Here is a 17,703-nt window from a genome sequence, read left to right on the forward strand (position 1 = left end):
ACACCCCCCGGGGTGTGTGAGGGCAGCAGAGGAGGTAGAATTATTTTCCCTCTCACATTAGGACATTTTTACACCTAGGATTACTTTAGTCTACCTTCTTTCTTAATTTCTCTTTGTTCTAAAATAGGGGTGACTGTTAGCACCCCGATACATGGGTGACCTTTGCACCCTTGTTGGTGACTTTTTGCACTTTGATACATGGGTGACTTTTGCACCCTGATCTAGGAACTTTGTCCTCCTTTTGATAAATAGATTTATATTAGGCGCATGGACACTGGACCTTTATAGCTCCTTGGTCCCCCCCTCTTTGTTTAACAAGCCAGCTGTTTTACCATATGCAATCCCTTAAAATACCAAATGAAAGGACACCACACAAGTTATATATTACAAAATATATGTATTTATTTCTAGAATAATCCCCTTAACTCTTTATGAGCACAGGAGCACAAGCGTTAAACAAAGAACACAGTATAACATACAATAAGCTGCACAGTTAGGGATAGGCCAGGTGGCCACTCAAACCATATATTAAGAAACTGGTATAAGTACCACGTCACAAACAATGAACAGGCCTAGGGACTGGGGAATCGCTGGGCATACACTGGACTAACAAAGGTTAGGTCGGGAGAGGCCCACAGCATACGGGTGCAGAGTCTATAGGCAACGGCGTTTACCATACAAGTCAATGGTGCGTAAAAATCAGAAAGTTATAGGTTTCGGAGACTTCCGACTGGACTAGAACTTAGCCACTTAAGACTAGGACACTAGAGGTGTAATCCACTATAGGAGCACCGGAGTTAGATCGTTACCTCACCCACAGGAAGCGGGTGTGTAGGTGCCAAAGTGTGTCGGGTTTCGTTGTGAAGTTCCATGGAGACTGGAGATGAAGATGCTGCAGGCGGCCAGGAGAGAAGAGTCCGGTTGGATCCAATGGTGGATCAAAGATGTAGAGTACCTGAAAGCAGAGGGGACAATGTTCAAGTCACTAGCCAGTGACCAGCGAGGAACCAGGAAGGAACCAGGCGATGTCGGGTTGCAATCAGGTGATGTCGAGGTGTTTGTCTCCACTGCCACGTGGATCAGGAAGGATCGATGATGACCAGCTGGTGAACAAGAGCTGTCCCACAAAGGCTCTTGCTGTCGGCGGTGTCGGTACTCGATTTGGAGTCACCAAGCCTTGGCAAAGGCAACCCACGCAGGACTCGAAGATGTCTTCTTGATCGGACCAGTAGGGTCAGATCGATGGCTCCTTTTCAGGGGAGCTGGGGCCAGTCTGGAGCAACCAGACCAGCAGTGTAGTTTTGAGGTTTCGTCGTCACAGAGGCCACTAGCCAACGGGCAAGCGACCGGACAACGCCTCGAGCAGGAAAAGTGCAAAAGGGCCCCACGCAGCACTCGGAGAGTGTGGAGAGGTGATCTTTGGAGCACAGGCTGCTCGGAGCTGGGGCTTCTCAAACTCCAAAGCACTTCGTCGACTTTCAAGATGGCCGGTCCAACGTCTCTCGTCACCTCCACGGGTCTAAGCTTTGCTGGGACTGTGGATCGGGCTGTTGGAAGTCTGGGAGTCCAGGTCTTGTCGGTCTCTGTTGTTCGAGCTCCGGCGGGAGCAACGGCAAAGAAAGTCTTGTCGCGCTGATGGTGCCTGCTTGCACAGGGTGGCCACTCCTTGACCACAAGAGAGATTCTTCAGTCTTCTACGTTGAGTAGGATGTCGAAGGGTCCAGAGTTTTGTTTCAAAGTTTCAGTCAGGATGATCTAAATTGCATTGGCACAGCACCTACCTTTATTCCAAATCCAGGGGCTGGATCACCTGCTAGGTCCTTCCTATGGGTGGGACCCAGGAAGGGGGTGGTTACACCCCTCTCCCTTTGTCCAGTTTCGCGCCAGAGCTGGGGCTGGAGTGCCCCAGCACCGGTTTGAACTGGGCTATGCATGGGTCGCCTTGTGCGCCCCAGGCAGTGTCTAGTTTCATTCAACCCTCCCTGCTACAATCCACTATCTCCTGTCTGGGGTGGTGTAACACCTCCCTGTTACAGGATACCATTTGTCCAGGCCTCCCCTGCCAGAGTGTCGGTCAGCAGCAGGAGGCCAGACTTGTGTCTGTGGCAGCAGCATCCATTTTGTGATGCTGGGGCTCTAGTTAGATTTTACCGCGTTTAAGCAAAGTAACATGTCTTCTCCCTCTAGAAGGGTGGAATGCTACCCCCGTCACCAGAACTGGCGAGAGGGTAGTATTCCAAAGCGTATGACAACTTACACGACATGTTTTGATGAAGCCAAAACCAAAGCTTAACCATTATAATGCACTTAAGAGTATATGGTATAGCAATATCCCAGAAGAGCTAAGGGAGTTGGTCCCGAGAGCTGCAGACAGGCTCAGCTCATGCTAGAGCACCATCTCACATAAAACCAAGCACTCTGCCTCCAGGATTGATAAGGCCTGCCATAGGAGTGACTTATAGGTGTATAAGTGTCCAGATATAGGTTTAGATATAGGTATACTATCTAAGCAAGGGGTGCTCACACGACCTTGCTCCAGCTGAGTGATCAGCCAGTTGTGTCAGTTTGGATAGCCAGCCAGGGGTGGCAAAAGATATGCTGCAGCCCCTGGTAGGCCATGGATGCACCTATGCCCTGGGTACCTATGGTACACTGTACAGCGGCTGATAAGGTGACTCAATACCCAATTGGAGATGTACCTAGGGTACATGGAGTCCATTTTACAGAGAGAGCAGATAGCCTGGGGCGCTGATTAGCAGGGTCCCAGGCCAACTAAGTCAAAAGCCAGCTAAACACAAGGCAAAAAATCTGGGGTAACCATAGTCAGGTATCCACCTTCCTACAGGATCTTATCTATTGACTTCACCCTCCGTTGCTATCTTGACGGGTACCTGTTGATGTGCTGCTCTGGTATTTATTGCAATGACTTTTGCTGCGTTAAATACTGAAAACAAGGATTTTATTGTTACAATGTGAATATGTATAAAACGAGAAAGGGCTTTGTGTATAAAACACCACTATTGGTGTTTGCCTGACTCATAGATGCCTATCAATCCTAACTCCTGGGCTATGCGCTTTGGAGGGCGGACGTAAAAAAAAAAATCTGTAAAACAAGAGATGAAGAAACTGAGGGTAAGGGGACTGTGCTTAGCCGATGCTCCTTAACCTTGACTGGAAGTGATATATGGCTGTGTGAACGACTTAGGAGGTAGGAAAGCAGAGCAACAGAGGAGGGAGCCAATGGCAAGTAGCAGGCGGGAATAAAGTGGTTTTATTGACTACAAAACGTCTTGCAGACCGCGCATGCGTGCTGATGCTCGACCTAGAAAGGAAGTGATCATTACAACAATGACACAGGTGAAAGAGATTAAAGAGGATAAGACGGAAATAAAAACATACATACATTACTAATAGGCTCCTTGCAGACCTCAGTCAGTGTCCTTAATATGCAGTCGGATACATTGGATATCCAAATCAACTTAATGGACACGAAAGCAGCAACTTTTGCTGGTATAAACTCAAAACTTGAAATGCTGTTGGACTTTATAACACAAAAGAACAAAGTTGCTGCGATCACAACAGAAGTCTGTTGTGCATGTGGGCCAATAGTGGACAAATTAAGTACAGTACCAGCCATCCTGATGAGCATACTGAAAGAAAACAAACAGAGGAACCAGACCTCTGCACCAGAAGCAGGATTCATCAAGCGGGAGCAAAACAACCATGCCACGGGAAACACACACATTAACAAAGAAACCCAAGCCAGGGAACATCAGTTTATCGGATAAACCCGGAGAAAATGATGGGAAAGCACGTAAACTAGAAAACTCTTTACCAACATCAAATATATCAGTTAATAGCAAAACAGAATTAACTGAGAAATCAATCAAACAGCAAGATGCCCACAACAAACCTTTGAGTTCTCACCAAATAAAAAGGCGGAAGAAGCGCGCTAGGAAGGCCAGAGAAGTCCTACAACATAGAGGAAAGGCTGGCCAACCGGGGAACAGACTGTACCCAATATTTCTTGCAGTAGCCAAGGAGCAAGACTTACAGCCTGATTCATGAACGGGCCGTTTTGCGAGGCTCAAATAGCGAATCATAAGGAATCGCTATTTGAGACTCGCAAAAGAGTATTCATGTAGGAATCGCAATAGTAATTGCGATTCCCACTGATTCCTTATTTGCGATTAGCTAATTGCTAATCGCAAATAAGGAATAACTCCCCATGCATTCCTATGGGCCAAAAGGCCCATAGGAATGCATGGGGAGTCATTCCTCATTTGCGATTAGCAATTAGCTAATCGCAAATGAGATAGCGAGTACAAGGGTGCCAGGGGTGTCCAAAGGACACCCTGTAGCACCCCTGCATGGAAATGAACACAGGTGTTGCACACACACATGTCCAAAGGACAAGTGTGTGTGTAACGTGCAACTCAGAAAAATGCATTTAAATGCATTTTTCTGAGTTTTCGCAATTTACCGCGAGGTTTGACCTCGCGGTAAATTGCGGCCCGAAATTGCGATTTCGCAAATGTAAAATGGATGATGAATTACATTTAAGGAATCTCAAATAGAGATTCCTTAAATGTAAATCCTCGCAAATATGCGAATTAGCAGATAGCGATTTTTGCATTTGGGATGTTGAATCCCAAATGCAAAAATCGCACTCGCAAAGGGCCAGGGGGCATATTATCAAGGGGGTTTATCTCCGCTTTTTTGGCTTTAAAGGCCAAGAAAGCGGAGATAAAATTATCTCCCTATTACCAAGCTGTCGCTAACACCAGTTAGCGACAGCTAGTAGGAGATAGCGACCATCTTGGGCCCCACTTTGCATGTCAGTGATATTTATCACTAATGAGATGCAAAGTGGGCGTGCCAAGATGTTAGAGACTGAAAACAGTCGCTAACATCGCTATCTCCTATTACCAACTTTTGGAGATATTCGCGCTAAGCGGGAATATCTCCAAAAGCTAACACCTGCCCTGAGCAGTTCTTAGCCATGTTATCCAATGGGAGGTGGATAACATGGCTAAGAGCATTTGCTCGATAATGCATGAATATCGCTGACTTTTCAGCGATATTCATGCATTTCGGCCGTTTTTTATCGCATTTGCGATAAACCTTGTTAATAGCAAGGTTTATCTGCGATAAAAATCGCCAATGTGCGGCGATAATTTTGTCTCTAAACAAGTTAGAGACAAAAATTATCGCTAGTTGTTGGTAATATGCCCCCAGATTCTCAGAATCTGGCCCTTTGCGAGCCGATTCGGCCTTGATGAATAAGGCTGCTAGTGAACCAAGAACCTGAGGAAGATGTGCAGTATTTGTAAAGCGCAAACAATTACTCGAGGCTGTCAATGCGCTGGGGGCCGTAGGGAAGATTAAGCAAGCTAATGCCCAGAGTCACATGTTGCTGGGCATGACTGCCGCCGGCGCCGGGGATCGTACCTTTAGCCCCCTGGTTCCGAAGTCAGTCGCCCCAGCTGCTGCACCACACCTCTTCCCTATTGTGGATCAGAAACACACCCGGTGATCCCCTCCCTAATGGATTTATCAAAAAGAGAAAGCACGGGGTCAAAAAGTGTATATGAATCACCGGAAAACTTCTAGGAGCAGGTGGGATTATTATCTAGAAGGGCAGCGAACACTGAAGGAGGTAATAGGATTAAAATCCATGTAGGTTCAGCTGTAATCATTAGAGAAACGTTGCGCACGACAAATGAAGGAAAGGACAACCGCAAAAGACTAGGTATAGGCCAAATCCACAAGAAAAACAATTAATCTAAAATAAATCAGCGAGAAGTGGTCTTACAGAAAGACCCCCAATCAAGCAATGGCCAAAATGAACGGATACTAATAAGTATCAATCCACCCCACGTCAACACGATGCAACAATCCTTAAGACAACAATCACTGAAGATGGAGCCCTGTAGGTATCCTCTACCTCAGCCAAAAACCGAGGAGCAAGTACAAAAAGTAAATAATCAGATTGTACTAACACCACAATAAATATCACAAGGCCCTCTGGATTACCTGAATAGAGGAAATGGCCTAAGTTTAATGGCAGAAATACCATCAGCAAACCATCTCAACACGACTAGCTTACTGTTTATTGAGATTATTAACCCGGGAAGCACGAATCAAAATAAACTAACTCTTTCCACTTGGAAGTCACCAGAGACTGTCTCAATAAGCTTAAATGCAGTCCAACAGTTCAAAGAATGGGGTACAACACTTTCTAAGCCCACTATGCGATGTTACCCCCTACCCCTGTTACGACCACCAAACAATCGATCATATGCACATAGTACAACCTCAGTATAATCCATATTAAAGACTGCAAGTGGCGACTCGAGAGGCACTGAGTCAGAATTAAAAACACAAAGACAAACTCAGGTTGAATATGGCGGCCCCTGGACAGTCCGCAAAGGGAATGACTTGACAAAGATAGAAACAAGGGGTACCGGTCGTCATTTAAACTCCTATCATGGAACGTTGCAGGAGCAAAGCATAGCTCAGCACCAGCCGACCGGAAAAATGATTACCTAATTGCCCTTCAAGAAACATGGCTGATCACTCCAGTTCAAGTAGCGGGCTGCACCCTACACCATGTAAAGGCAAAAAGATGCTAACGACGTGGTAAGCCAAAGGGTGGCCTGGCTGTCTACATCTCCACAGCACTAAATATCACGTCTGCGCAAATGCTAGCAACAACCTCTGATATGCAATTGATTAACAGTAATCTGGGGAATTGCAAAGTACCAAATACAATAATTTTTGGAAACCTATATGCACATCCAAGAAGTGAGAGAAAAAATGCCCTATTTAACGAATTGATCAATATAATAATGGAAATATGGTTTGAGAACCCAAAGTGGGAAATAATAATTACAGGTGGTTTTAATGCTAACCAAATATAAACACCAGAGGAAAATGATCACTCAACCACGGAAAACGCTATATGGGCCGTGCAAACTCAAGCACCCCCACGGCTCAAACGAAAGGATTTAACAGGACGGAAATTAGTGACAGATCTAGTGTACCTTGGCATGAGAGTAATAAATGGAAAACCCAATGGGACACACCTCCGAACTTCACATACTATCGTGCGAAGGCGCGGCCCAATATAGATCACACAATGCTCCCTCTACCGCTGCTCGCTCTAGTAAAGGACTTTTCCGTTAAATACACCACCAAAAGTGATCACTCACACCAGCGTCTTGAACTATTTGCCTCCCCACCAAGGCTCATATTAGCCCCTCCAGAGGTAGCACAAATATCAGCAATTAACCCAAAGCATGTAAGATGGTCGACCGCCACTCTTCCTGAAATAGTCATTAAAGCAAAGGAACTGATAATAAAGCACCATCCCACAGAGGGCTCCCAGAAAGCCCCCTGGGAAACTTGTCTAAGATATCTGCTAAATTACGCCCCTACAATAAACTACTCCGCAAGGCCACGGCAGACGCAGCTCAAACGATTGGGAAAAAGCCTGGAGTATAATGAAAAAATCAAGAGCCCTAGTTAGATCCATAAAGGTTACAGCCACCTCTAAAAGCACCTGGGAAAAAATTTAATGCCTCAAAAAACAGTACAAAAAGAAATTCTGGGAGGACAAGAAAATGCAAACAGATAACTTTTGGTCCAAACTCCTTTTTAATGCTAATCACAATTCATAAAGTACCAGCGATGAGTGCTTCGCACATCAGTGCACTAGTCGATTACTAAGTTTAGGAAAAGAAATGTTCAATACGTTTTGGTGCTCACTCCTCATGGTCCACCGCACGTCAACCACACTTACAGAAAACTAAACTATGAGGAGAAGGAGCGCCACAATTCTCAATATGTTTGCCAATCAATTATTGAAGTCATTCAAAATGATAAGTCCTCAGGCAGATGATTCAATAAGAAGTTCTTCTTCTTTATTACAGATCAACAAAAGTTAATTTAATTTCTAACTGTTGAACTCGCAGCTTAGTTCCACAATTTAAATCCGCCAACGCGTTTCTTCCTAAGAGGACATCATCAGGGCTGAAATAATAAAAAGAAAAAAGAAAACATATCAACCAGTGATTCCATTACATCTTCGTCATCACAAGAAATCCGAACTTTTCTTTTCATTAAACACTCACATCTTGGGGGAGGGATATCACCTGCCTAATAGCCGGTCCTAGGCCTTCTGAGGCCTTCTGAGGCCCCGGGCGAAAGGGAAGATGTGAGGCCCCTCTAAGTGCCTTACTGCCTGTGCGAGTGCGCTTTTCCCTACTCTGCGGGGCCGGCAGGGGGCCCCCTGAGCGCGAGGCCCTGGGCAGCTGCCCATACCGCCCATGCCTGTGCCTATATCCATTCTAATTTGTTCCTATATCAAGATGGGAAAGAAAATCATTTTGTACAAATATAATGCTTCCTTAAAATACATTTTTTTTGTGTAAACTTGTTTTAACACTGTTCATTTAGTAAGTGTCTTATTTTCATATAATGGAATAATATTATCATAATTATTGGCAATACAGTAATGATCAATTCTTCAATTTTAAAATATTCTGCTAATGGATCACACCTTAACCCATGCCCAATGATATTATTCATTGGTAAAACAATCAAGCGTCCATCTTAATTCTGACCCCAGGGGTGAAAAGTTTTGTTATATAAATGATCTGCTCTCACTACATACCTCCAGTATTATAAGGACACCCTGTTGTGATAACTTTCAAAAGCACCCTTAAAGTTCTGGCAAGCACTGTTCCTACTTGTCTTCACTAGAATTTTGAATACATAATCTGCAAGTTAAAGAGCATGCGTAAATATATCGCATAGTGGCACCCAAGTTCTCCACTTTATTGGCTCCATTTAAATACATCTTGGTGGCAAAAAGAAACCTTACTTACTAAACATTCATGACGAATCTATATTTCATCCTAATTTAGTCCACTCGTGTATTATATAATAAAGACAGACAAAACAGTATTTGGATTACTGCTGAACCCCTCCCCCGCACAGATCCGCCAGGAATTTGGACTACTGCAGCAACGTCTAGCAAGAAGGCGCGCGACAATAAAACTATGGTACAAAATCTGGTCAAACCGCCAGAACCTGCCTAATAGTGCCATCTGGAAGGCTCAGGAGGATGTTTCTCGATCATCTTATAACAAGTACCTGCGGTTATCAATAAACTCAGTGAAGGTGGCAGATCCTTGGCAAGTGAACTGACCGTACACAACATTTCGACAAACACTGAATAAAGTAGAAAAAAGGCACTTGATATTGGAAGATACAATCATCTTCAGTAAGCCTCTCACGCGTGGATGGTCCTGCAATCGTATTCGATTTTACAACCCGCAGCATATTTGAGTATAACGTGCTCCATACAATTAAAAAGAAAGCTGCTAGCAACACGTCTTTGGTCACTACCGACTAATGCTGATCAACAAGCCTGGAAATATAATGCGCCGCCATCTTGCACCCTATGTGGTGCATCAAAGCAGGACTTTGTTCATTTAATCTGCATATGTCCCGTTTTAAAATCAAATCGACTTTTATTGCTAAAAAAATGTTACGCTAGGGGCATTGCACCTGCAGATCTGCCAAACTAAAGTGCCTTGATCCGAACGACCCGCAACTTAACTGCGACTTGGTAAAATTTTTACTTTTATGTGAGAAACCAACTTGAACAAGTATCTCAACTCGCACAATAGCATTTTATCTCAACAAAAAAAACAAAAAAAGAGGAATAAATCTTTGGCATATTTGTTCAAATATCGCCTTGTGTGTCTGCAAATGTCTCATTGCTGATTATCAGATTTTAACATGTATACTGTGTTTGTGACGAGTTGTTCAAATATTGTCTCTCTCGTCTGTAAATATACTACTGGTGACCACTGCTTTTAACATGTACATGTACATTATATATGTTACAACATGTCCGGTTTGATTGAAATATTGTTAGGGTTTTAATTAACTTAAACAATAAAGATTAATTGCTATTGATCACTGCCATGATCAAACTTTTCAGTGTTTGACAAATATCCCCACTCATGGACTGACGAGCACTGCTGTTCTCAGCAGGGGGCAGTCCATATGAGGACTGAGTATTTGCACTTCTCAACTGGGGTAAAAGCCTTGCAATGGAAGAGTACCACTACCTGCACTTCTCAGGGGGTGTGCAGCCTCCATAACTGGAGAGTACCTGCACTTCTCAGAAGGGATGCAGTGTTTGAAAGACACTTCTCAGTAGAATAGTGAGTACCTGCACTTCTCCTCAGGTGTGCAGCCCTCATAAATGGAGAGTACCTGCACTTCTAAGCGGATGTGCAGTCCTCAAAGGGGTAGAGAACCTGCATATCTCAGGGGTTGTGCAGTCCTCATAAGTGTAGAGTACCTGCACTTCTCAGCTGGGATGCAGTGTTTGAAAGATACTTATCAGTAGAATAGTGAGTGCCTGCACTTCTCAGCAGATGGGTAATCCTCATCGGAGACCTACACTTCTCCTCAGGGGTGCAATCCTTGTTATGGGAGCAAATCATCAATTCTCAGCGGGGTGGCATTTCTCGGTAGGATAGTGAGTACCTGCACTTCTCCTCAGATGTGCAGTCCTCATGAGTGGAGAGTGTCTGCACTTTCCAGCGGATGTTCATTCCCCATAAGGGGAGAGTTCCTGCACTTCTAAGCAGGGTTGCGGTCCTCATAACCGGAGAGTACCTGCTCTTCTCAGTGGGGATGCAGTATTTGTGAGGCACTTTTTCGTAGGTTATCGAGTACCTGCACTTTGCTGCAAGGTTGCTATCCTTGTAAGAGGCAAGAACCTGCTCTTCTCGTCCGGGATGCAATCCTTGTTATCGGAGAGACCAGCACTTCTCAGCAGGTGTGTAATCCGAATCTTGGGCGACCAGCACTTCTCAGCGGGGTACAGTGTTTGTAAGGCTCTTCTCAGCAGGATAGTGAGTACCTGCACTTCACAGTAGGTGAGTAATGCTAATCATGGAAGGTCTGCACTGTTCAGCAGGGATGCAGTGCTGGTAAGGCACTTCTCAGGAGGATAGCGCTACCTGCACTTCTCCTCAGGGATTCAATCCTTATTATGGGAGAGAACCAGCTCTTCTCAGCAGGTGAGCAGGCCTCATAAGTGGAGGGTACCTGCACTTCTGAGCAGGTGTGTAATCCTAATCAACGGAGACCTGCACTTCTTAGCGGGGGTGCATTGTTTGTAAGTTACTTCTCTGTAGGATAGCGAGTACCTGCACTTCTCCTCGTATGTGCAGTCCTCATGAGGGGAGAGTACCTGCACTTCTCAGCAGGTGTGTAATCCTAATCAACAGAGACCTGCACTTCTTAACGGGGGTGCATTGTTTGTAAGTTACTGATCGGTAGGATAGTGCGTACCTGCACTTCTCCTCGGGTGTGCAGTCCTCATGAGTGGAGAGTATCTGCACTTCTCAGGAGGTGTGTAATCCTAATCAATGGAGACCTTCACTTCTGAGCAAGGGCACAGTGTTGTACGGCACTACTCGGTAGGATAGTGAGTACCTGCACTTCTGAGCAGGGTGCAGTGTTTGTACGGCACTTCTCGGCAGGATAGCGTGTACCTGCACTTCTGAGCGGGGTGCAGTGTTTGTACGGCACTTCTCAGTAGGATAGCGAGTACCTACACACCTATCTATGTATTCATTGCAAGAACTGGGACACCTTACCCCTTCCCTTCCACGCCTGCCACAAGCACCGGGGTAGTGCAGCTCCACGTCGTGCAGTGCGGGTCTGAGGCCCCACAGTGGGCTACACCTCAGAACTTAGGACCCGGACCCCCCTGGATGATCCCCCGCCCTGCCCCCAAGTGATCAATCCCACAATCAATACTACTACTTCAAGAAAGTGAGTATAAATTGGCCACGTTTAATTTTATTAACAATCATAAACATGTCAAAACATTTACATATTATACATTTATGGTATTAATATTTTGCTTTTAATATCGAAATTTATCATTACATATCATAAACGTCAGTTATGGAAAATTAATTTGCTCCAGCACCAAGGGGCCATCTTGCTCGCATCTCCTAATCTGAGAACCCACGCAAGGCGCAACCCACCTGCGTCCTTGAGCGATGGGCCCCAGCCTGGTCCTTGTCCGCCATATTCGGGGCCCACCCCTCTACCGCCAGGCTGCCAAGGAGGCTCATAGGGAATAACTAGGGGCCGCTGCCCTGTGCCCTAGTTCGTGACCTGCCGTCCTTGCCTCCTCAGCCGGTGACCCCATTCTCCCTGCGGAGAGTCTACCGTCTCTCCCCTCAGTGCTGGCCTCGGGAGTACGTAAGGAGGACTCCTGTTAACCCTGCGAGTCAATGTGTCAATGTTTGTGGCCTCTTTTCCGCTAACACTCCCTCCTCCAAACCTCCCCTCAAACCACTACTTAGAGGGACGGGTGGGTGGGAGATTCCGAGATGAGGACAGTCCTGTGGTCCGTCGCAGGAGAAAGAGAGACTGTGCTTGGTGGCCCTGTGGCCTAAATACGCCTATGTCTCTACCCCCTCCTGCATGGGAAACACATCGCCGCTGCCCCGGAAGTACTTGCCGCGGCCAGTCGCCAATCGGGCTGACCAGGCTGAAGTGTGGGGGCGTGGCGAGGATCCGGGAGGCTGGGCCCTAATGAAGCGCTCCTCAGTCGTGCGCTTTTCTAGGCACTGGGGTCACCGGAGCAGCACCCCACTGCAGTGCGCCCCCTAGAGGCAGCTCGAAGACATATCATTCCCGCAGAGTCACCCGTCACCTTCCTATCCAGAACACAAATCCAACACCCACAGCTACGTCACAGGCGCCCCACCAGCCACGGCCGTGGAGGGAGTTTCGGTGACGCGGAGAGGCAGGGCGGAGCAGGGAGGGGCAGGGTGGGGGGTGCTAAAACCTGGAGTATGGATAATTGAAGGTAAGTAAACAATGTAATTAATAAAACGAATTTGGTAGCGCGCCCTGCATCGCAAAATGACATTCAAAGCCCTATGGCAAAATGATTGAGGTTAGCAGCACATCGGTGGGGGTCGGTTATAGCCACTGAGGTTCAGTCCCACAATTCCATTCGATCTACTCGCAAAGACGAAACCATCGGCCTGTCCACTGAGCGGGTGATGCCGCACCTCCTTCCCCTGCTCCTCCCCTCCCCCTCTGCATTCCCAGGTACAGAGGTATTTAACAATACCTTTGCTACAGCATACCATATATTACTGGCGTTTGTAAATCGTGCTCTCTGATTTTGTTAGGGGTTCTCTTTTATGTTTTCAGCTCTTTGCTTATGTATTTCATTCATTTAATCGTACAGCGCTCTGATAGCCTTGGGTCATGTCCGCGCTATATAAAACACCAAAAATACCAATTAAATAAAAATACAGAGGAGTCCTGGGCCCTTCAGAATGTCTCAACCGTTTGACCCAAGCAGAGGGGAAATTTACAACACAGATTGAAAACAGCCCCAAGAGACATTCAGTGCCTCATATATTCATTTCGTGCACCTTCTTTGGTTCAGTGAGGGACCGCAGAGCCCTTTCACGCCACGCCCCCTGGTATGAATGACGCCACGCCCCCTGGTATGAATGACGCCACGCCCCCTGGTATGAATGACGCCACGCCCCCTGGTATGAATGACGCCACGCCCCCTGGTATGAATGACGCCACGCCCCCTGGTATGAATGACGCCACGCCCACTGGTATGAATGATTACAACCTGTTTCTAGGTCCTCAACCCTATATTGTGAGAATGGGACCATTTTATGCCGTTGCACGGATGAAAAAGTAAGAGTTGGAGGGAATTCAGCAAAGAAAGTCTCATGGGTGGCGTCAGTTCACAGCTGGGTCACAGCCAGGAAACAAGCACTGGTAAAGCTAATAGATCAGGTCTGGGCAAACTCAGCATTTTTTTTGTTATCGCAAGCATATGACACACAAATGTTTAAAAAAATGGAGCCGCCAAAAAGGGGATGCCAGATGCCAGCGGTAATTGTTTTCAATTTTAAAAAAAAACATTCACGGGGGTGACCGATTTATTCGTGATGATTTTGAAATAAGAGGCATTTCAACAGTGATTTGCATTTTATTATAATTACTCTTATTTAAGGTGGAGAAAAGAAAGCATCAACACCTAATCATGAATCCAAACAGCGGGCATCTGCAATGTTACTAAAATAATGTATTACTTTAAACAAGCGACAGAGAAGAAATCACCATCACACAGGGCTCCGGAGATGGAGGAAGGAAGGTAAGCGTCCAGATTTTAAGGTTAATTTTAAACAAGCATTTACAATGCAATGGTTTCGCCTTTGTTAAAGTTTGAGCTTTTGGTATTGCTTTTGATAAATGTTCTTTTCTAACTTCTTTGAATTATGTGTAAAACGTTGATGTGTTTTACTTTACACAGAAATATGGATTGCATTTATAATGCAATTAGTTGCAGATGCACAGTGAATTAGAATACACGTTATTTCCTAAAGCATGTTAGTGAAGCCAGGAGTGTGAGAGAAGACAGGAGAGAGAGGGCAAGAAGGAGAGAGATGGAGACTAAGTGCAAGAGAAGAAGTGATAGATATAGAAGTTAAGTAGAGTAGGAGTAAGAAGGAAGAAGGAAGAGAGGTCAAAAGGAAGAGAGGGCAGGAGAGAGAGGGAGGGCAGGAAGGAAAAGAGGCAAAAAGGAGAGGGAGGGCAAGAAGGAGTGGGAGGGCAGTAGGGAAGGTAGGAGTGTGTGAGAGAGGGTAGAAAGGAGAGGGAGGGCAGGTAGGAGAAGGATGGCTAGAGGATGAGAGGACAGGAAGGAGAGAGAACAAGAGAGAGATGGAGGACAAGAAGGTGAAAGAGAGCAGAAGAGAGAGGTGGAAAGGGAGGGCAAGAGGGAGTAAGAAGGCAGAAAAGAGAGGGATGGTAGAAGAGATAGAGCAAGAAGGAGGGCAGAGGGAATAGAGTGAGAGAAGGCAGAAGGGATAGGGAAGACAGGAAAGAAGAAGAGAGCAGGAAGGAGGGCAGGAGCGAGAGGGTGTGCAAAAAGGAAAGATAAAGAGAGAAGGATAGAGAGTGAGGAGAAAATGGGGAGGTAGGTGGAGAGTGAAGCCAAGAGTGTGAGAGAAGACAGGAGAGAGAGGGCAAGGAGCACATGTGATAGACACATTTGGAAAGGAGCAGGTGAAAAACATCAATCGAAGTGCGTGTTAACACGTTCTTTGATCCTCAGGGAAGAGCTGCCTGAAGCAGCAGTGTCACGGCATTCTTCATCATTACATCAGCAATAGGGAAGTTCATACTGATTGCTATCAGCATTCAAAGTGGCCCAATCACCGGGCCAGCAAACACTGCATGCTTCGTTTTCAGGGGGAACCGTGGGCATTTTGGGCGGGTGTTCATGTGCGTAACTTTGATCCACGCGACAGGAAGCAGCCTTTGGGGAGCAAGTAATCCTCAAGCAGCGAAGCTGTGCGAAAGTGGAAAACACAAGGGGGAGGCCCGAAAAACAAACAGGAAATTACCGTCCCTCTCTCAGCCATAAAGAACCCTTTATGAATGTTATCAAAACGTGTTTGCCAAAGTCTGGAGGGAAACCACAGATATACAAGAAATCAAAAGCACTTGTTCTGCCCCAGACACGCTTAGTGCCACATTTGCATAAGATAATTTCAGGCCAACACACAAGAGGTGTATTATGCCACTATGCTAGGTTATATGGTTTAGACTGCCATGTGTACAACTGACAATCGTTTACATCTGAAATACACTTTCGTGCAATAATGTGTATCAACCTTTATTAATGTGAGCTCATGCTTACTTGAGACTCCTGTAGATGGCATGTGGCAGTTTTAGAGTAAGACCACAACATATGCTCTGACTATCCCAACGCACCGCACCCGCCGCCCGAGTACAAGAGGCGCCTGGTTCACTGCTCGATGCATCATGCCTGACAATAATAGGAGTTTGTTCGGATTTAGATTATTGCAGTAAAAGAGTTCGGGTAACTAACTCTGTGCACAGTAAGGTGTGTGCCATAAAGCAAGTCCCTTTGCAAATCTAGTAGAACCCGAGATGACTCTGTGGAATCAAACATACCTTTTCTCTGGGAAGGTGAATGGTCCACCCGTTCTGGGCGTCACTCAGCACAGAATGAAACACGCATTAAGCACGGGCACACGGACAGCGGGAGGGGGGTGGGCGGTCAACGGGCAAACCGACAGTGGGAGGGGGGAAGGGGGTGGAGGGGCGGTCAATGGGTAAACGGACAGCAGGAGGGGGTGCGGGTCAACGGGCAAACAGACAGCGGGAGGGGGGTGGGGGTGCGGTCAACGGGCAAACGGACAGCGGGAGGGGACGGGTTAACGGCACACGGACAGCGGGAGGGGGGTGGGGCGGCGGTCAACGGGCAAACGGACAGCGGGAGGGGGGACGGGTTAACGGCACATGGACAGCGGGAGAGCAGCGGGGACGGGCTTGCAGCTCTGGGAGGCAATTTGCTTGCCTGCGAGCCCGACTTAACATCACCCGGCTGCAGCGCCGCGTGGCACCTCGGGAGGGAGTCGACTTCTGGTTCGTAGGTTGAGGATGGAAGGGGGCATCGTCAGGAGTCCAGGAAGGTTGGAGGGGTGTCATCCAAGGTGCTGGCGACCGTCCTAGAACAAAGGAGATAAAAGGCCGGGGTCTCTTTGTCCCTTCACCACAGTGTCCGGCGGATCGGAGATGCAACAAACTGCCGGGGGGCATACAGAGTGGCGGCGACCTGTCGACCGGAGCATCCAGGGGAGGGGGCCTTTATCTGCGTAGGTGTACATGGTAGCAGGAAGCGAAGGCCCAGCATGAAGCCAGCGTAGCGCTGTGCGGGAGTGGGAATGCTGCACTGAACTTTGACCAGCGTCGATGCAGAGGCGGGGCCCAGGGCGCAATCGGGGAACAAAGGAGGCCCAGCACGGAGCGGGCATTTAGGCAATGAGGCAATGAGGCACCAAAAATAAACAAGCACTCACCTGGGGAACAACGGAGGCCCAGCACGGAGCGGAAGCACACAGACAGGGGGGGGGCGGAACCGGACAGTGGGAGGGGGGTCGGGAAGGCCTCCTCCATTGACGGAATGGCCAAAACAAACCAGGACACCAAAAAAAAAATAAACCCCGCCCACCGCCGCGATGACGATGCAGAGGGAAGAAATCACGGGAACGCCCCCGAATCTGGTCCGGCCTTGATGGACAGATCCGGCTTCCAATGGCTAGCCTCCATTTATGGAGCTAGCCAATGGGAGCCGGGGGGCGTTCCTATATCCCATACTGTAAACATTAGATTTCGCCTGCGCGAACTGCTTGCGCAGTAACGCCAGGCGAAACCTAAAAACTAATAAAAAGCAGACGGATAAACCGTTCTGACCGAAACCTCCTCTATGTCAAGTCAAGTGTTTTAATGATTACGGCCCCAGCAGGAATCTACAATATGGAATAACATTTCCGGGTTTATACTCTAAAACAAATTGAACACATGCAAAGGTTATTAAAAACAGCTTCAGAAAAGATTTGAAAAAGTTAGAAACATTATAAAAACAAATTCATCTGGTGGAGACCATATGAAAAGTAACATTCCATCTTTACTTGTTATACTGAACGTAAACTATAACAGCGCTATATATCGGCGGCGCGCTGCTGAGACTGCTGGACAAATAGTGAGTATATGACTTATGTCCCCCTGCGCCTTCCCCTCCAC

General features: G+C 46.8%; 1 protein-coding gene across 1 annotated transcript in view; it reads right to left on the reverse strand.

Annotated features, from left to right (window-relative positions):
• LOC147725661 (T-cell leukemia homeobox protein 2-like) overlaps positions 1-17,703 on the reverse strand; it is a 203,544-nt gene that overhangs the window by 160,278 nt on the left and 25,563 nt on the right. The gene's annotated exons all lie outside the window — the stretch shown is intronic.

Source organism: Lissotriton vulgaris, chromosome 3_2, assembly GCF_964263255.1.
Source record: "Lissotriton vulgaris chromosome 3_2, aLisVul1.2, whole genome shotgun sequence".
In the NCBI taxonomy this organism is placed as follows: domain Eukaryota; kingdom Metazoa; phylum Chordata; class Amphibia; order Caudata; family Salamandridae; genus Lissotriton; species Lissotriton vulgaris.